The sequence below is a fragment of the Eurosta solidaginis genome, chromosome 3 (assembly GCF_040869045.1).
Source record: "Eurosta solidaginis isolate ZX-2024a chromosome 3, ASM4086904v1, whole genome shotgun sequence".
In the NCBI taxonomy this organism is placed as follows: Eukaryota; Metazoa; Arthropoda; class Insecta; order Diptera; family Tephritidae; genus Eurosta; species Eurosta solidaginis.
The window spans coordinates 63,051,436-63,072,879 of NC_090321.1; the positions used below are offsets into that span (position 1 = coordinate 63,051,436).

Below are 21,444 nucleotides of genomic sequence, written 5' to 3' on the forward strand. Positions count from 1 at the left end.
AACTCTGGACCCGAATCGGGGTTAATATAAATGTATACCCTTTGTTTAATTTAATTATTAAAATACACCCAAGTAAAAATGTGAAAGAGTTTGAACCAATAACAGCGGATAACAACGTTTTTAATAAAAATATAAATAAGTTTCAGATATTCTGTAGATAATAAATATGCAAGTTAAATGAAACCTTATGTTCCAGAAGCTGAAGCTTTCCAAGAACAAAATATTGAAATTTAGGAATCTGGCTGTTGTATCCTTGCACACTTTCAACGCAGGACGCTCCCGGCTATAACGAAATTCTAGAGACATCAGTATTTTGCAGCAGAGTCAGAGGACCTCCATTGATTTGTCAGAGACATGTGGGGTATGATCTGATTCTCCTTGGTGCTCCCAGTTGGCGGCAGTTGTCCCGAAACGGGATAACTGGCGTGAGGTAAGACTAAAATCGCCTGGAGAGCAAACAGAAAAATTATTATGATTACTAAACGACAATTAATAATAATACGGCATAAACTAAGTAAAAACGATATTGTTACAACGAAAACGGACAAAGGAAATACCACTGTGCTAATCGGAAAATAGGAATATCTAGCCAAAACCAAAGAACTCATAGAAGAAATGAAATGTCGTAGAATAAGCGAGGATCCCACGGATGAATACCAAAAACAAATCAAAGTTTCTATAAAAAATGCAACAAATATAGTAGATTCTAACATGGCACATAGATTGGTCCAAGAATTTCTTACGAAAACTATTATTTTCGGCCTATGGCTGACAAAAACTAGCAATTTCGTTTTGTGTCTGACGAAAACCAGGGCCCGTATCGTAGTAACGATTCGTATCGAAATCAAGTTTTCGCGTACTAGTTGGATTTATAATTTATCATAATTTGTATAAATAGTTTGACAGTTTCATATTTATAAATTAAGTTAAGAATGGATTCCGATACGAATCTTAACACACGATACGGGCCCTGCTTTTCGTCAGACGCAAAACGAAGTTGCTAGTTTTTGTCAGCCATAGGCCGAAAGTGTTTTCGTAAGAAATTCTGAAAGTGTTAGTTTTCATACGGTACGTCGGAATGTGAATGTTAAAACAAATTTTTTTTGCTGATGTAAATTACTTTCCATTTTCGAAATGGTTTCCTGGTTAATATTTAACACCTACTAATTTATATCAATAAAAGTTACTTCGCTGAAAAATTTTAGGTTGTGGGTCTTGGGAATAGACTAAGCATGTGCTGAAAACAGGTTCAGATTGCAGAATGACTTTTTTTCTGTAAATTGTACAGAACTTTTTTTCGAAGTTGTAGTTCGTTGGTGTCATTTCGCTCTACGCCTTTTTTGACCAGACCAATTTCATACCACATTATCGGGAAGTTTTAACCTTTTTAAAAGTCTAAGCCTTTCTTTGAAGCTATCATTAGTGTTGTCTTAAAAGGACTTCTTATAAAAAGGCAGTCTATGTAAAGTCTTTATTGAGTAGCCAGTTCAACTCGACCTTACACTGAAAAAAAGACTGGTAAAATCAACCGAAATACGGATCAATTCAACCGGAATTTCTGTTAATTTTTATCCATTGCAACAACATGTTGAATCAACTGCGCACAAATCGTTGATTCGTAATTGACCGGTTTAGTAGTCAAATGAACAAAAAAAGTTGTTGCGACAGCTTTGTACGAAAGTACCTATGTTGCCATATACATAAATAAATAAATAAATGTAAGGCGCGATAACCTCCGAAGAGATCTAAGGCCGAGCTTCTCTTCCAATTTGCGTCGTGCCCCTCTTGATTTTCCCTACAAATTGGCCGGACGGGACCTACATGTTTTATGCCGACTCCGAACGGCATCTGCAAGGCAGATGAGTTTTCACTGAGAGCTTTTCATGGCAGAAGTAAACTCGGAGCGCTTGCCAAACACGGCCGAGGGGCGACCCCGCTTAGAAAATTTTTCTTCTTATTGAAAAACCTTATTTCTAAAATTTTGATGTTGCTTTGGCCGGGGTGCGAACCCAGGGCATACGGTGTGGCAGGCGGAGCACGCTACCATCACACCACGGTGGCACTTACTAACCGAACGTCAATTGGGCTACATCAAATATGCTGGCACACATAAAACATCAGGGATGCACCTTAACGTTAAGCTTAATAATTCCACCGTTTCCGTTGAAACACTTCGAAATATTATCGATAAAGAAATTATCAAGATAAATTGTATCTCGTTTTTAACCGAAACGAAAAGCTTTCGTTAACGTTAAAAACGTTAACAAAAACGTGATACTTTATGTTTGAATTGTGCTGGCAATGCTATAGCCATGGTGAAGCCGTAAGGTGGTAACAGCGAGCGGACAATTTATTTAATTTATAGTTTTGAACTTCGCTTTGCAAACAGAAATGAAAATAGTAGTTACAAAACTGATTCTCAATTCTTTCAGTTGCAGCTCAGCTCATTCTCAATTTCTTCTCTCGCATAAATGCCCCACTTGATTGTTTCGAACAAAACTTGTATAAATGTTTGACGTAACATTTTAAAAAGAGAACTTGTAAGTTATAGAAAAGTAAAGTATCAAATCGCAGGAAGGTAATTCACCACTGGAGTAACTTTACATGTAATTCGGCAAGTTTAATTTTCGTAACACTTCAAGTTGAAACGATTCTAAAACAACTCAAACTTTTATGTTGTCGGAAACATCAACATTAAAAAAGGATGTTTTTTATTATCTTATTAAATTCGTTCGCGTTAGTGAAAATTCGTAAAAACTTGAACAAAATGTTACTAATTTTGGAAAAATCCTGTTCGTTCAAACAAAACTTTTGCAACAAGAGGGCGCAATTTTGCATTCTGCTTGGACGAGAAGTTGCAAAATTGTACCCGATAGATAGGTGTCCCAGTATCTCATAATTTTTGCACAGTAACTTCAAAAAATGAGTTTTCGTTTTGTATTAATAACTGAAAAACTAGTTTTTTGTTGTTTTCACATTTTTTGTGTTTTTTCGTTTTGATGGTTTTCTTATTTTGGTGTTTTTTTTTAACAAGTGGCACCAACGTCATAAGTGCAAAGTAGAGAGCGCAGTGAGTGTAAAATTCTCTTTGAAATTTGCTCATGTATTGACAGTTGATCGCCGTTGAATGACCTGTAAGATCAGTTATGTTAACAGAAAAATCAGTTAGATTGACCAGGAAGATGTCAATTTTACAGAATTTTGTTAACTTAAGAGCGACAATTTCTCTTCTGTTGAAATGCCTAAACTAATTTGTTCGTTTGACAAAGAACTCGGTCGAATTAACCATAATTCGATCAATTTCACCGAATCTCCGTTAAGTCAAGAACAACAGAACCGATTTGTTGATTTTATTAGCACCATTTCTTTCAGTGTATAATAAGATCACTGACTCGTAACCATGGAACCGGTGCAGTTGAATTAATTTCATATAAGTTTGCAAGGTTTTCTTAGTATTTGCCAAGAGGACGGAGTTATTTTATAACATAGGTTCTGGTTTTAGGTCTCTTAAGCTAGCCCAATCAAAAAACGAGACCGTACTAAATTGCACAACATTTAATGCTAATTTAGTACGGGTTAAATTAATTTATTACCCTTGTATTTTAAAAAATATCGAGGGTTGGGCTAGCTTGAACTTAAACAATTAAAAAACGAGACCGTACTAAATTGCACAATATTTAATACTAACTTAGTACGAGTTAATTAAATTTATTACCCTTGTCCAACCCATATGCACAATCAAAAAACGAGTCCGTACTAAATTGCACAACATTTAATACTAATTTAGTAGGAGTTAATTAAATTTATTACCCTTGTATTTTAAAAAATACCCATATGCACAACCACAAAAAAAAAATAATACAATGAATGGTTTTTTGTATTTGTTTTCAAAGTTTTCTATCGAATTATCTTGGTGTACATTGTATATGAACATCTAATTTTTCTATAAAATGCATTTGTAGCCTTTGTTTTAACGGAATATACATACATATATAATATTCGTAAAAGCTAAACAAACTCAAATACATTTAATTAAGCCGTACTAAATTAGTATTAAATGATGTGCAATTTAGTACGGTCTCGTTTTTTGATTGGGCTGAAAAGGTTGGGCTAGCTTAAGAGACCTCCTGGTTTTTGATTGGGTTTTTCAGTTTAGTCGTTAAAACAAACTTCTGGTAACATTACGGATTCATTCAGTCTATGTGAGATCCTCATGGGCCGGCCAGTTCAACCTAACCTAACCTTGCAAGGTTTACACGGTTTATTACGTTTCTGAAAATTTCGCCAACTTCCATGACTGGCAGTAATGATTTTTTTGTTGTTATACTTGCATTTGATTCATGTACTATCTACAACAATTTTTGGTTTTTTTTAATGTTAATAATTTCTCTGAAATATGAACCCTTTATTTTGAAAGTGGTATAAGTCATTTGCAACTCATGGTATTAAACGCATTGTTATTTCTGAACGAACGCATATATAGATGGTTCTACAATTATATACTAATAATAAGAATTGCATCTTTTGGCTATTGGACTCTAATAAACAGGAGGCGAGGAGAGATACCAACAAATTACCCCTGAACTTAAACGACATGAAATGACTTATACCACTTTCAAAATAAAGGGCTCATATCATCTGACTTAAAATAATAGCGGCACACAAAAAAAAACAAAAAACGGTCGGATTTCTAAATCCGAATGCGCTGCCAGCAATGACCTTATCTCAAAAATCTGTCACACAAGTAAGGAAGGCTAAGTTCGGGTGTAACCGAACATTACATACTCAGCTGAGAGCTTTGGAGACAAAATAAGGGAAAATCATCATTTAGCAAAATGAACCTAGGGTAACCCTGGAATGCGTTTGTATGACATGTTTATCAAATGAAAGGTGTTTATGATTATTTAAAACGTAGTGGGCCTTAGTTCTATAGGTGGACGCCTTTTCGAGATATCGCAATAAGGATGACTCTAGAATGTGTTTGTACGATATGGGTATCAAATTAAAAGTATTAATGAGGGTTTTAAAAGGGAGTAGCCCTTAGTTGTATATGTGAAGGCGTTTTCGAGATATCGACCAAAATGTGGACCAGGGTAACCCAGAACATCTTCTGTCGGGTACCGCTAATTAATTTATATATGTATGTAATAACACGAACAGTATTCCTGCCATGATTCCAAGGGCTTTTGATTTCGCCCTGCAGAACTTTATAATTTTTTCTAGTTAATATGGTAGGTGTCATACCCATTTTACAAAGTTCTTTCTAAAGTTATATTTTGCGTCAAAAAACCAATGCTATCACCATGTTTCATCTCATTTTTCATATTTGGTACAGAATTATGGCATTTTTTTCATTTTTCGTAATTTTCGATATAGGAAAAGTGGGCGTGGTCATAGTCGGATTTCGGCCATATTTTATACCAAGATAAAGTGACTTCAGATAAGTACGTGAACTAAGTTTAGTTAAGATATCTCGATTTTTGCTCAAGTTATCGTGTTAACGGCCGAGCGGAAGGACAGACGGTCGACTGTGTATAAAAACTGGGCGTGGCTTCAACCGATTTCGCCCCTTTTTACAGAAATAAGTTATCGTCCCAGAATCTAAGCCCCTACCAAATTTTACAAGGATTGGTAAATTTTTGTTTGACTTATGGCATCAAAAGTATCCTAGACAAATTAAAAGAAAAAGGGCGGAGCCACGCCCATTTTGAAATTTTCTTTTATCTTTGTATTTTGTTGCACCATATCATTACTGGAGTCGAATGTTGACATAATTTACTTTTATACTGTAAAGATATTAAATTTTTTGTTAAAATTTGACTTAAAAAATTTTTTTTTTTTAAAGTGGACGTGTTCGTCATCCGATTTCGCTAATTTTTATTTAGCACACAAATAGTAATAGGAGTAACGTGCCTACCAAATTTCATCATGATATCTTCAACGACTGCCAAATTAGAGCTTGCAAAATTTTTAAATTACCTTCTTTTAACAGTGGGCGGTGCCACGCCCATTGTCCAAAATTTTTATAATTTTCTATTTTGCGTCATAAGGTCAACGCACCTACCAAGCTTCATCGCTTTATCCGTCTTTGGTAATGAATATCGGTTTTTCAAAATTTTCCATATCGAAAAAGTGGGCGTGGTTATAGTCCGATTTCGTTCATTTAAAATAGCGATCTGAGATGAGCGCCCAGGAACCTACATACCAAATTTCATCAAGATACCTCAAAATTTACTCAAGTTATCGTGTTTACAGACGGACGGACGGACATGGCTAAATGAATTTCTTTTTTCACCCAGATCATTTTGATATATCGAAGTCTATATCTATCTCGATTAGCTTATGCCGTTACGGATTACCGTTATGCAAACAAAGTTAATATACTCTGTGAGCTCTGTTCAGCTGAGTATAAAAATCCCTGTAATTCATCAATCAGGGTGTCGTGAAGCTGTCCAGTATTTTTTACACACAACCTCTTATATAACCACTCCTTGATGTGAACTTCTGTGTTTATTCTGTCCGTAGTCTAGATCAGCCAAACAAGAAATATTTTGGGGAACCCTTTTTTATTGTCTCTCGGAAACATTTATTCTAGCGTTCGAAATATAAAAGTTTTGGTCAGTGAGTTGGTAAAAGTGCGTTGTTCATATTTCTGCGCGGAAGGCGGTTACAACCTCCACATCGTTCTTTGTTGCTATGCGATGTGGTACTTTTGCAACTTTGTGTGTCCTCAGCCTAGCTTCTATTTTGGTCCTGATTTCAAATGACTCCGAGCGTTCCACAATATATTAAAATAAACAAAATTCAAGTTACGATAACCTCTGGAGAGATTTTAGGCCGAGCTTTTCTTCCAATTTGCATCGTTATATTTTAAAATGTTTCCTACAAATTTGCGGGGCACGACCTACATGTTTTACGCCGACTCCGAATGGCATGTGCATGGTAGATGAGTTTTCACTGAGAAGCTTTTTATGGCAGAAATACTCTAGAAGTGGCTGCACCCAGCTTATAAAAACTTTTTTCTAATTGAAAAACTAATTTCTAAATTTTTGATGTTGCTTTGTCCGGGCTCGAATACAGGATCCTCGATGTGGTAGGCGGAGTATGCTACCACCACACCACGTCGGCCGCCTAGCATAAATATTCAGAACATTTTCTTTTGTTGCTATTAAGACTACAATTTTCTCTTAATTGATTTATCATTCTGAAAATCTATTACTCTCGTAAATTTTTTATAATTACTGTCTGTGGACTTTAGTCGCCTCTTGTAGAAGGCACCCCTTTCGCGGACATATTCTAAGGAAACACATTAAACTAACAAAACTGTTATGACTTAATGAGTGAATGCTTAGTAAAAAATCGCCCCATCTCGGTAGCGAATCGTAGTAGTTCCGAGCTAGCGCAGAACTGGCACATTTAGAGACGGCACTACTTCCAATTCTGACCTCTCGTAATGCTTTCGACTGACACGTTTTATATTCCGATGTCCTATGAAGTGGCCACAATAATCTGATAAAATTTCGAATATTCATAAAATCTGAACTATCAATTTTATGGAATATTTATTATATATATATATATATATATATATATATGACCTATCTTAACGATTTTTTTAAACAACAATATATGTTGTGAAGTTTAAAGCTTCTGGCTGTTAAACTGAGGAAGAAATGGGGGGAAAATATGACATAATGGTCCGATCCGGGCGGTCCCAACTTATGAATAATAGGACACCCAAATCTAACCGCTCATCGAATTTCATCAAGATATCTCAAAAACTGAGATACTAGTTTGCCTTCAAACAAAAACACGGTCATCGTTAAATCAACTCAGCCCGTTATCGTTTCGGTATACTGGATGCTGGGTCTATCTATTCTCCTTTGAGGGCTTACAATTTTGAGATTCGTGCCAAAGTTAATATACCATTTCATTTTCATGAAAGGTATAAAAAACGTTTCATTTTGCGTTATGTAACAAACCGGAACAGAAAACCAGAAATGAAACCCCAACAGAAACCGGCACCCAAATTGGAATTAAAGGCGGAATCAGAATCGAGACCAGAAACCGACCGAAACTAGAACTAAATACGAAACCGGAATCAAAACTGAAATTGGAATGAAAAACGGATCGAAACCAAAGCCGGAAACAAATACGAATCCGGAACCGAAACCACTTATGGAACCCAAATTGGAATTGAAAGCGGAATCAGAATCGAAACCAGAAACCAACCGAAACTGGAACTAAATACGGAACCGGAATCAGAACTGAAATTGGAATGAAAAACGGATCGGAACCAAAGCCGGATACAAATACGAATCCGGAACCGAAACCACTTATGGAACCCAAATTGGAACTGAAAGCGGAATCAGAATCGAAACCAGAAACCGATCAAAACTGGAACTAAACACGGAACAGGAATTAAAACTCATATTGGAATGAAAAGCGGATCGAACTCACTTATGAAACTAGAACCAAAGTTAGAGCTCATACCAGAACTGAAAGCGGAGTCACAACCGCGAAGGGAAACTGACCGGAACTGGGACCTGCATCGAAAACGAATCCATGACCGCAAACATAACCGGCATCAGCACCCTAGCCGATACCGAACCAAATTGTAAGCAAAAATTTAACATCAACATAATCCACTGTGCGCCGCTGCAACATTTTGCTGCTTACCGCCGCTGGTTTACCTTATTTCGGCTTGCAACGTTCGGACGGACAGCAAAGCGACGTGCGCCCCACAAAATGTATGTGCTTGTAAGTATCTATGAGTGTCTGCCAGCCCCGTTGTCGTATGTATGCATGCATGTGAGTAGGTATTGGGCGAAATGAATTTTCTCTTTTACATATTTCGTTGGGGGCCAATTTTTTAGTACGAATTGTACTTTGAAGCGAATCGGAGGTGCTGAGCGGGTCTACTGAAATCAACCAACCAACTACATATCGAGCGACAAGTGGAAAATAAAATTGAGCAAAAATATATATTCAATTCAAATATGTATGTATCTTCTTGTGCTGTAAAAAAAGTTGTAAAATTGTGAAATTTCCAAAGTAAGCTTAAAGCTGAAATAAATGAAATCAGCAAAAATCGTCACAGAGAAATTGCAAATTATATTTAAATAAATTTATATAAATATTTTGCTGAGTTTGAGGAAAGCGAAGCAAAATTCGCTAGCAGCAGGCGAGTGGAAAAAAATTGGTGATTACAACAAAAAAAAAAGAAGAAGAAGCAGAAGCTAAGGTGCAGCAAGCAAGTGCAACAACAAGTGCAGTTGAAGAAAAAAAAGCGAATTATATATGTATGCATGAATGTATGTATGTATGTAAAAAGCGTTACAGCAGCAGAAAAATATAAAAAGAAGCTAAGAAAGTCAGCAGAAGAAGAAGAAGAAGCGTAAAAAAAACACCACCATTAAACACTTGAAAAACTACCACTAACAGCAGTAAAAAACAAATTACAACAACAAATAACAATAATAACAACAACAAAACCACATTCTTAAGAACAATTAGCAACAGTGTAGAGACACATAGCTTTTATATACATATTGTATATAGTAAATACATAAATGCACTAAAAACACACACACACACGCACACACATGAACACTTGATAGAACAACAACAAAGCGACTAACCAAAAAAAAAAACAAACTCTGAAATTGAAAACTTTTTGAAACTCTGAAAAAAATCACACCAACCAACTCACACTTGTATAAGCAAAAGCAACAACAACAGGACACACAGAGACACAAACAAAAAAGTGCAGTACCAGAAAAAAAAATCGCGCATTACAAGCAAATTTTCCAAAGTTTCAAAAATTTTAAAAAATATCGAGTTAAAGAAAATTCAATTAAAGCAAAAAAAATTACACGCGCGCTCGCAAGCAATAAAATATCAAGCACAACGCTTCACCAACTCCTGTAAAGCAAGCAATTCAGCTAAGTTTACCGTTACTTAGCTACGATCCCGCAGCATCCTCCAGCTTCGTGTGTGTGCTCGAGTGCGTGCGCGCTTTGTTTGTTTTTAAGCCGAAGTTGGCCAAACGTGTGTTCGTGTGTGAGTGAAGCGCCAAGAGCCAGAACTCCACGGAACAATTATTAAAGTGAGAATCAAGCAAAAGACAAACTCTTTCAAATATCCAAAAAAAAAAAAAGCTTAGCAGATTTCGAAAGCAGCTGATAAAATTCAGCAAAGACTTAAATCTAGTAAAAATTTGTAGAAGAAATCCCGAAGCATCAAAGCAGATCGCCTGTGTGACCGTCGGTAAAGTGAAAGTGGAACTAACGGTAGAACAACGAACGGCTAACAACAACGGTGACAAGAACATGTGCTTTGAACGGTAATTAAAATATTTCATCTTATTTAGCATAGTTAGATCGTGCAAGTCTAATGTAAAACACGATTGTGTATGGGGACGTTGAATTATAATCGTTTCAAGAGAAGTCGACGGCGCGATTCTTATGTTGCGATCGTGTCAGTACAGCTCAAAGTTCGTAAATCATATTTGGTTGCATATACTAGTTACGAGTTCGGTTCTTACAACATACTAGTTTTATTGTAATGGCTGCGATGAGCACGTGCGCTGCTGATGCCCACAGTGCCGTATGGAGAGCACCTTACTTCGGTATTCTTATAGAGTAAGAGGCAACACTTGCTTGGAGAAAAATCCACGAGGACCTCACATGGACTGAATGAGTCCGTAGTATTACCAGAAGTTTATTTAACGACCAGGAACTATGTTATAAAATAAATCCTCTTGGAAAATACTAGAAGCTTTCTAGGACCATTGTCACTTGCTGCTTCTAGATCTGACAGCTGTATCACTCCTAATAACTGGAGCGTTAGCCTGGCAAGCGCAAGGCAGGACCCCAAATCTTCCTACATCTGCTCTCACTGACCAAACCTAATTCGAAAGACATGTGACGCCACAAGGCAGTGTGCAGTCAGAAAACCCGTCATACGTTTACAGCCTTCTCTTTTTAATGAAAGAAGCAACTTTGTTAGTCTAAGGTTGTAAGATCTACACATTATCTTCGACACTTGACAGCCCCGCGCTTGGATCCAAGCCTTTCGGGCTTGGTCAATCCCGTGCAGCTCTCGCGCTTTCTCTTAATCGCACCCAATCTAATTGGGACGTCTACGGAGCAAGCTTCAAGGGATGCGCCCTTTCTAGCTAGTTCATCCGCTTTTTCATTCTCATCTATTCCTATATGCCCTGTGACCCAATGTGGATGTATGATTTTCCCTGTCCCGATTCTTTCCAGGGATTGCTTACACACTTTTACATGCTCTGCTATGCGAGATTATTGCCTTAATTGCTGCTGTCAATATAAAAGTTAACACGGTTGCAGTTTGTGCTATTGCCTTCCAGTGTTTCTACTGCTTTGGTTTCGGCTAACACTTCCGTTTGAAAACCGCTACAGTGATGGCAGTGAGGCAGTTTGTAGGAGCTGTTTATTTCGGCATCAGCACAGTATACCGCACACCCCACTTCTTCTACTACTTTGGAACCATCTGTGTACACATGTATCGCCTCGTCCACCATTTGATCAACTTTGCGCTAACCATCTACCTCTACTGTGGCCAGGGCATATTAAAGCACTCAAGAAATTTTTAGGAAATCCCGTATTGTAACTACGAGGTGCTTTGGCCCCTACGCTCAGAATATCACGGAATTTTGAGGTGTCCATTGTGGACAGGACTCTTTGGAAAACAGGGAATTCGAAGTCTGGTTCACGGATGGATCAAAAATGTATGACGGAAAAGCGAATTTCAATAAAACGATACTACTAATGGAATGCTACCCCACTATTTTGCAGGCAAAAATCCATGTATTAAAAGTTTGCGTTAGCTACTTTCTAAAAATGGGCTCTTCCTCGAGGATTATCATCATTATGTCAGAGAGCCATGCAGCCTTACGGGCAAGGTATAGATCGGTTTAAAGGTAGGGGTAGCATTAGGCGCAGAGGTAGAGGTATAGCTAATAAAATAGAGGTGGGGCTACATGTAGACATAGAAATGGAGTTGGGGCAAAGGTAGAAGTAGATTTAGAGTTAAATGTCAACACCACGGATGTAGGGACGACCAATAGCGTATGAATCAAACTGGAAAATGTTTTTTGTTTCTACCTGATTGACTGGAAATATAGACAGATCCTCCGCTCTGTTTAATCTAAAGCTACGGACGACTTATGTCAACTTTATATTAAGTATCTCCTGTATGACGTCCTCGAGACACGAACTCTTCAACCACGAATTTGTCTTAGAGAGCTTCGTTGTTTTCTTCATAAGTTAACTCAAAACTATGTGAGGTCCTCATGGACCGGCCAGTTCAACCTAACTCAAAACTTTAACAGCTATTGCTTACATGCGTCAGCAACCCACACATAGTGCTTAGTTTATTTCCCTCTTGTATTGCATCTAATACCATTTCGATGCTTCTATATTTGTGTTATAACTATAAGCTATGCAACTGTTCATCCTTCTGCTACTCCTCCATGCCCCAGTGGGAGCAAAATGACCTTGCATTCTTAAAAAATAACTTTTTGTTATTGCTATTGACTTTTTCACGATGAAGGTTAAACCGAATTTTAACTGTCATGACGTTTTTGTTGGAGGTTGTCTTGTTTTGTGAAAATTTTAAATCTTAAGCAATTTGAAGTGCTTCCTCTCAATTTTTACTACATTTTTACTGCAGTGCTTATTAAAGTTCGATTAAAGTTATGTTGGTATTAATATAAGCTTTACATTTTAGAGCTATCGCAGGCATGAAACCATTTAAAGGAGATTCTTACCTCCCTTCAAATCAATGGGCACCTTCGGTGCTTTCGGTGGACAGTGGAGACTTAAGAAAAGCCACTAAGCGGTCTTGACTTTAACTGTGAATAAAATCACTTTAGACTGCCCACGTTTCCCATCGATCGCGCTGACAATCGATTTAACCAAATAGACAGCCTTAAAGTCCCAATAACTTTCAGTATTTTCAACGCCTGCACTCCAAACTCAAATATTTGTATGCACTCCAATGTGAAAAACTATGGAAGCCGTCTACACGCACCAGCTGCCTAAAGTTGCTACATATGTAGATGAAAACTTGTTTCTAGTTGCAGGGTAGCAATTGTTGTCTAACCAGTCTTCATGTCGACGGCGCACAGAGTAATGACCAATAGAACAGCATTACTATATAAACACAAAGCCAAACATAGATATGGAATCTAGCTGTTACCAGAAAAAAACAAAATCTCAGCCCGTTGACATGAAAATAAAGTTGGCTATTTTATTGCAATTTTCATTGCTGGCAAAACTAAAATAATTTTCAGCTAAGGTTTCTGTGGATGACTATTTTTGTTGTTGAGTTGTTGTAATATGAAGTCATACATTGTACGTTTATATCCGATAAATTATGTTTAATGCAGAGTTCAATGACTGAACTTGACTTTCCTTTTTCATTGGCAAAATTGTTGTAGAGAAAAATGAAGATGAATACAATGTTTTACAAGGAGATGCAATGAGTTTTTCAGGCTGAGAGACTATAAGTGAAGCTATGAAAATGGCAACATTGTTGGGGCCCTGTTGTCCGCATACAGCTGTAAAGGAAGCTCTTATTTACATTGAGTCGTGCATTCTCAGACAATTTTTAGGATACTAATATTGCTATCGTTGTGGGAAAAGGAAAAACGCTTACATAATGCAACGGATTAAACGGTCTTTACTTGCCTAGGATGGATATTCTTGGTAACGGTGCATTATCCTAGCTCCAGCTAAATTGCAAGTATGATGTGCGAGCTTTTAGAAACATATGAGCACTTCAAACAAGCGGTTGGTTAAATAAACGTGTAACAATCCTGGCTCAAGACTACTGACAGTTGTTATAGCCCAATTAGCATTATTCCTATGATGTTCAGTGCTATAGTGGCATTTAAACAGCCAATTCGTCAGTAGCCGCAAACTCAAATTTCACTTTTTTTTACAGGCAGAAGATGGGATGTGCTAAAATATGACCAGCGTGGATATTTATTATTTATCATTATATTATTTATCATTATTTGGAAACAAATTCAGAAGTGGAATATTAAATATTGCTATGACGCCCTTCGTGGTGTAGTAGTAGCGTGCCCCGCCTACCTATCAAAAATTAAAAAGTTTTTTTTTCAATCAGAAACAAGTTGCATTGGCAAACACTTCCAAGTGTATTTCGTCCATGAAAAACTTCTTAACAAAAATCCATCTGCATTGCGGCTGTCGTTCGGAGTCGGCATAAAGCATGTAGGCCCGTCAAGCCGATTCGTAGGAAAAATTTAGAAGGAACACAACGGAAATTGAAAAATAAGCGCGAAATAAAACTCCTCAAAGATAGATCGAGCAAAGCAATAGGCTGAGTAATGAAAAAGGACTAGTATCTAGCGGTCTCAGACATGTGACTATTGAATCTACTAAGTAAGAGAGTTTGCTTTGTCAACCCACAAAGAATGTGATGTTTTGCTTTCGTACTTTATCAGCACACAGTGGATATAAGGCTTTTGCTACTTTCTGTAAGATTTCTAGTGGAGTTGTACCCTGTAAACCTGTGCTGGTATCAGTGTGAGACTACTCATCCACAGTATGCTTATGACTATAAGTATTCATTTGGTTTGTGCCGAAAGGTTGGCGTAAGCCTTCCAACCAGATGGGGTGAGGCATTTGAAGGTCAGAAACAATAACGTAGTGCGATTTTATTCCATTAGCATGGCATGGATAACACTTCAAACTACCGGTTTTATCGTATTGCCCTCTAGAGATTTGTGGCATTCAGTTAAATCAGGTTGTGACTTGGAACCATTATAGAAGCCAATTAAGTACAGTAAATGTCAAGCGAAATGGGAAAAAACCACCGATGGCTGTATTTGGCCACTTCTATTTTTTGTAACGAAATGAGCTCATAATATGCTTATTCAAAACACTAAACGAGGATTTTTCCTTTCTGTATATATGAATCATGCCCATTTGTTGCGAACAAAACGAGTACATCTACGTTTTCCTAACACTAATTACTACTTTTCATCCATGAAATAATCGGGACATTCGCGTCTCGGCAGCCACGTGACTGTTGACGGATATAAATTCGAGACTGTGAAGGATTTCCTCTATTTGGGAGCAAGCATTAACAGCAAAAACAACTTCAGCTTAGAAGTGAAACGGAGAATAACTCTTGCCAACAAGTACTGCTTTGGATTGAGCAGGCAATTGAAAAGTAAAGTCCTCTCTCGAAGAACAAAAATCACGCTTTACCAGCTGATTTATGGCTCGGAATCAAGGACGGTGCCGAGAGATGAGATGGCTTATGCCATATTCGAGAGAAAAGTTCTGCGTATGATTTATTGTCCTGTCCGTGATGCCGACGGCGAATATCGAAGGATGTATAATGATGAGCTGTATGAGCCTTACGCAGATACGACGATAGCGCAGCGAATAAAAACCCAAAGGCAGAAGAGGAGACCTGCACTAAGTTGGAAGAGGCAGGTAGAGGATGACTTGATCTCCCTTGGTGACCTCCACGGCGCTTAAGCGCCAATTAATGATGATGATAATTTCTACTTAGTAGAAATCACCTCTAAGGCAAATACCATACCTTTCGATTTCTTTACACCAGTTCTACCTCGAGCTAAGCATACGGCCTTTTAAAGTTGTCTCTTAGATAGCTTCCTTCATTTCATCCATACTCAATATGTCTTAAAAATGTTTCACAAGTCGGTTGAGAACTGCAAAACTTTGCTTGGGGAACTATGTTAAAAGTTCATGAACTTATTGCAGTTATATGATGTAGTAGCTCGCTGAAACCTCATTTTAAAGTGAGAAGCTGCAGTATTTCTGAAACTTCATTAACTTTACGGATTCTATAGAGAAACCCAATAAAAGCAAATCTTATAATATGCAGAAAATAATGGGAGATAATTGCCAAAGCTTTTTGGTTTGAATGAGAAATTTTTCTCATATGCATTTTCACCTTGTTCGTCCTTTTTCTACAAAATTAAATTTTCTCAGCTAAATTAACCCTCATTTGTACTGATGGGTCCAGGCAGACCTTTTTGAACTTTAATTCACTATTTCTACGCCAGGAGATGAGTTTATGTTTTAACGCTTCTTGATATCCTTTGTCATGTATTTTAGCATAATTTTTTTTATGCATACATTTATAAACATTTGTAAATAGTTATTAAATTGAATTTTTCAGTGTCAAAGTCATATTGAGTACTGATGGGTCCGGCCAGACCCTTAAGTAAATAGCGTAGTGACTAAATTCGTTCGTATGCATCGGCCTACTTTATCTTCGGATTGTGCATGGCTTTCTTTGCTGTTTTGTGTTTGAAGTCCCGTTTTCCAAAATATTTTTGTTTTCTCACTTTGCACGTGGCATTAGAATTCGATGTTAACCGTGAAAACGTGTATTTATTTATAAAAAATAAGTAAAATATATTTTATTTATGATCATGTGCCACGTAGGGATCCCAAATTTTATGAGTTGGTTGCAAATGCTTTGGCCGAGGAAGTTGAGAACGATAATGACAATGACCAGTATGATTGTGCCTCAGAAGTGGAAAACGAGTCGGGATTTGAAGCTTCAGAAATTGAAGCTGAACATGAAAGTGAAGTCGCAGCAGTTATATACATATATAACAGTTCAGATAGCGACGATGATTTGAATACTGATGCAAGTAACGACTTTTTTGGTAAGGATGGGACCGTTTGGGGTAAGACAGTGCCGCAATGTGGTCGTATTCGCTACCATAATCTACTACGTGTTCCCGGTGGATCGACTAGCAAATCGAGTTCTCCTGTTGAAGTTTTTGATGAGTTTTTACACCAAACATATCATACATTATAATAAGTGAAACAAACAAATACGGTATGGAAAACACAAATGAATGGAACTTGAAAAATCCTACCAATATAAAAGAATGGCAAAATCTTATAAAAGCAGAGCTGAGGAGTTTTCTTGATATTCTATTGCAGCAGGAGTCAGCAATATCAATAACCAAGCGGCGACGGCTTTATGGAAAACGATTCAAATGCCGATTTTCAGAGCAAAAATGTTTTACCATAGTTTTTTGAATATATCCGGTTATATGCGCTTCAATGACGGGCGTACTAGATCTCGCTCAGAAAATGCACCTATACGAGATATTTGGAATTTTTTAAATGGAAGCTTTCAAAGGAATTTTCGTCCGTATAGTGAAATAACTCTTGACGAGCAACTCTTTCCTTATCGAGGAAAAACAAAAATTTACTCAATACATACCTTCAAAACCGGCTAAGTACGGTATAAAAGTATAGTGGGCACGTGACGCAAAAACTCATTATCATTTAATTGGATATATTTATACTGGAAGAGTAACCAATGAAGAGAGAGCAAAAAAAACCAAGGAGAAAATGAACGGATGCGCTTGGTTTCAAAATATGCAAACTCAGGGCGCACAGTAGTTGCCGATAACTTCTTTTCTAGTTTTAATTTATGTAAGCGTCTAATGATCTTGGGGCTGTCCTATGTTGGAAATCTTCGAAGCAATAAAGCATGGATCCACCAGAAATTAAAAAACACAAGAATAGGGCAGTTATTTCCTCTGAGTAGAAAAATAAGATTATTTTGCCAGGAGTGTGAAGAAGCTCTTTGCCAGCGACACTCAAAATGCTATTACATACATATGTTTTAAGTGCACAAAAATAAATTTATTTTAATTTAAACATTTTATTTTATTAATATTAATATAAATATTTAAGTTTTCAAGATGGTATTAAAAAAAAGTGCAGTTTCGATAAATTTATGTTAAATTTTCTTTGGGGTCTAACCAGAACCATGGGTACTCAATATGACAATACAGGTATCCGTCAAAATGAGGGTAAATTATCCCCCACACAATCAGTAACGCCATTGCTGCAACAGATTTTGATGAACTTTAAATTTTGTTACTCTTTATGCGCAGCTTACGCACTTTTAACAGCGTGGGTAGCATAGCGCTCTCATGCTGACATAATTGTTGTTATCATTATCACGTTTAATAGTTACACAAAGAAAACCGAAATGAGTGAGGTGGTAAGGCAGAGAGTGTTATGGAGAGCCGATTGTTAATAAGAAGCAAAGGGGTAGAAAAAAGCGAGAGATTGTTGAAAGTAGAAAAGTGGTAGAAGAGCGTAACCGTAAAGTCGGTGAAGAAGTTAGTGAAGGGATGCGAACCTGGTGCAAATGCTTTGTCGAAAGAATAATGAAATGAATGAAATATTTATTGAGTGGAGAGTAAGGCCGGTGAGTAAAGAAATTTTGGTGTGGTGAATAAGACGTTTTTAGTATGGAGAATATGGAATGTGCGGTTAGGAAGAATGTATGTATGTTTTTTTTACATACAGTAGGCTTCTTGGTGTGGTGGGTAAGCGAGGTGATTTAAAAATCGTGTCTGTGTGTGATTAAAATAAGGACTTCAAATATATTTATGGCTGCTCGCCTGTTTCTTCAACATTTCCTATTCCGAAATACATTTCAAGTAATTCAACACATACTCAGCTTACACTCCTCGCTGCTGGTGAGTCTCCGTATACGGAATACCAAAACGTAGTCAATATCACCCCCCTTCCTAGCTCAAAAATTCTTCACGAAAATTTCCATATCTCTGTACCAGATATACGGTGAACGCACATTGCAACCCTTAAAAGTGAATGCAAGCAAGCAGCCGTCAATGTTTGATTTGGAATTCGAAACAAAAAAAATTTCTATATGAAAAGCTCCCCCGCCGACCACGACATCGGCATTGATAACAACGGTAGTTGCTGTGTGCTGTGGCGCGCATTCTCACTCACTCTTGTCTGCTACAACTTTGTCATTATAACTCTCAACATCCATCCACCCGCAATCAGCGTTATCTGTGAACTATATTCCTTAAGCTAATGTGGCGCTCCCCCAACACCCCAAGCATCGCATTTGCTGCCGGTTTCGCTCTCTACTCCCGGAGTGCGTTCTGTGCGTTTCGAGGGTTGCTTTTTACTGCGCATGCTCCACTTCAGCTGCAAGAGCTTCATAGTAACTCTATGCTCGGTAAAAGCAGCCGAGAAGCCTTTTGGGCTGTGCATTTTGGAAAAGCGGAGACTGACGTCCAGAAAAGTGCCAGCAACACCGTTAAGCAGACGCAGTTGACGGGAAGTATCTTTTTGTCTTAGCTACAAGTAAGCTTATAAGCAGTGGTACTAGTAAACAGAAAAAAATTGCAGAGTATTTTAAAAATTTGAAAAAGGTCGAAGCAGTAAAACTTCAAAAAAAAAAGCTAAAACGTGAAAAAAGTTCAACTTTTCGTGTTCTCAGCAAAAAAAGTGCTCAAAAACTATTGAATAAGCGAAAGTTTTTGAATTTGAGCAAACAAGTTTGAAATTTTCAGAACAAAAACTCAAAACCTTAAAAAACTCAAAAATTTTGTTCACTTCTCTAAAAACACATAGCAAGCGTTGAAATTTTGATCGCTGTCTGATAAATTGGAATTGAATTTAAATTGAAACAAAAAAAAAAAAGAACAAAAAAGTAAAAAAAGTACAAAAGTTCGCTGCAATTCAGTTTTCGCGAAATAAACCAAATTTTTTTACAAAATAACCAAATGTGAGTATTTTGCGTAAACTGAAGTAGTAATTTTTTAAAAAATGAATTGAGAAAGTGCAAGCTTTTCATATTTGGTCTCAACTTCCGGTTTAGCGTCTGTCGGTCAGCGTATAAAATTGGTCGTGAAAAAAGTGGTTGTTTTTGAAAAAGAAAAAAGTTGTTTGTGTGTGTGTTTGCTTGTTTTTTTTCTAGTCTGGTAAAAATGAGCAGAAAACTGCATATACAAGAGAGTGCAGAACAATGACAAAAAAGAAATTGCAATAAGCCAAGAAAATGTTAACTTTTTGGTAGTGAAATTTCTAATTAGAATTTATTACAAATATATATATTTTTTTTAATTTCGCTATAAAATAGTAAAATATCCAAAGAAACTAAAGGTGAAATGTGCATAAAAGAAAGGAAGAAACACACTTCCGTTTAGTGGAAAATGATAGAAATTGTCAAATGAAAAAAAAAAAAAAAAAAAAAATGCCAATCCACAGAAAAAATGCATAATTTTAAAAAGTATAATATTTCAAGTTTGAAAGTATTAAACTATTCAATAATTCGAAAATTGCTAAATGGTCTAAGTACTCGCGGTAAAAGTCTAGAACATGGGTCGACTGCTAATACGCGTCCAAAAATTGGGAGAGTGGTGTCAAAAGACGCGTATTGACCCCGACAACAATAATCCGAAGGCGGAAAAATGTTTAACTCGTTCAAAAAATATTTACGAAAAACCTTTTTTAGCTCATGAATGGCATTGAATTTGCTTAGTAGAGAATTCATTGTGATGTTGACATCGATAATTTTAGATTTGTCTTGGGCCGTCGACCTTATAGCAAGAACGGAGTACTCTTCAGGCGGGACGTCGTTAGCTGATACAGAACTGGGAGAGTTTTTAAGGATTTCCCACATTCTGTCAGCTGATGTGGCTAGTTGGTCAAGACTTCCTTCTGATAAAACTAGCATTGTCCTAATGGTTGCCTGGCATCTGGCATACGTATCGGTGCTGCTGTCCTCTGGACAAACGGCGCATTTGTGCCAGAATATCGGAAGGCTTCAGCACAGAAAATTCATTGCCATGTAGCAATTTATGAAGTTTTGTTTCTGGAGAGTCCGTGAACTTTTTTATTATCTGCTGCTTCAACAGGTACGCCCACTGTTGTTTTCTGGCGGATGTAGTATGGGGTCTTCCGCGTGGAGTAAGACATCATCTTCTAATTTGATTCAGGTTATGTCAAATCTTTCCTAGTCGACTGTGATGTTGTTCAGTTGAAACGCACGTTCCAGTTGAGCGAACCAAAGAAGTGAATTTTCTCGTTTGAAAGTTGGAATGGGCAATTGTCACAAATTCGCACTGGTACTTGGTTGTTGACTGATGCGGACATATTTTTCTTGAAGATCATTTAGCTGTTTTTTGATTGCATCCAACTCCGTCATGATGGAATCTGTAGTTTTTGATCGAAGATAGTAGTTATTCCGTTTTTTTTTCATTTACTGTCTAGGGGTCACCAATGTGAAATATCGCATGTTAATCCGCCCAGCGGGTTTAGAATATAACCGCGGTAGGTATGCCTGTTGTAAGAGGCGACTAAAATACCAAATTGATTCAAGGGGTTGTGTAGCGCAACCCTTATGGGGTTAGGTTAGGTTAGGTTGAAATGGCCGGTCCATGAGGACCTCACATAGACTGATTGAGTCCGTAGTGTTACCAGAAGTTTGTTTTAACGACCAAATTGAAAAACCCTATCAAAAACCAGGACCTATGTTATAAAATAACTCCGTCCTCTTAGCAAATACTAGACGATTCCTAGGACTTAAGCTACTTGCTGCTTCCAGATCTGA

At 37.2% G+C, this 21,444-nt stretch overlaps 1 protein-coding gene across 10 annotated transcripts in view; it reads left to right on the top strand.

Annotated features, from left to right (window-relative positions):
- Positions 1-21,444, top strand: part of sm (smooth) — a 625,429-nt gene that overhangs the window by 24,198 nt on the left and 579,787 nt on the right. For 7 of the 10 annotated variants that reach the window (XM_067772004.1, XM_067772009.1, XM_067772010.1 and 4 more), the window contains exon 1: positions 8,870-10,345. The exons of 1 other annotated variant lie outside the window; for it this stretch is intronic. The gene's annotated coding sequence lies outside the window, so the exon portion shown is untranslated. Of the gene's footprint in view, positions 1-8,868; positions 10,346-17,929; positions 19,618-21,444 lie in introns of those variants that run through there. 2 more of the 10 variants (XM_067772006.1, XM_067772008.1) reach the window with 2 other exon arrangements.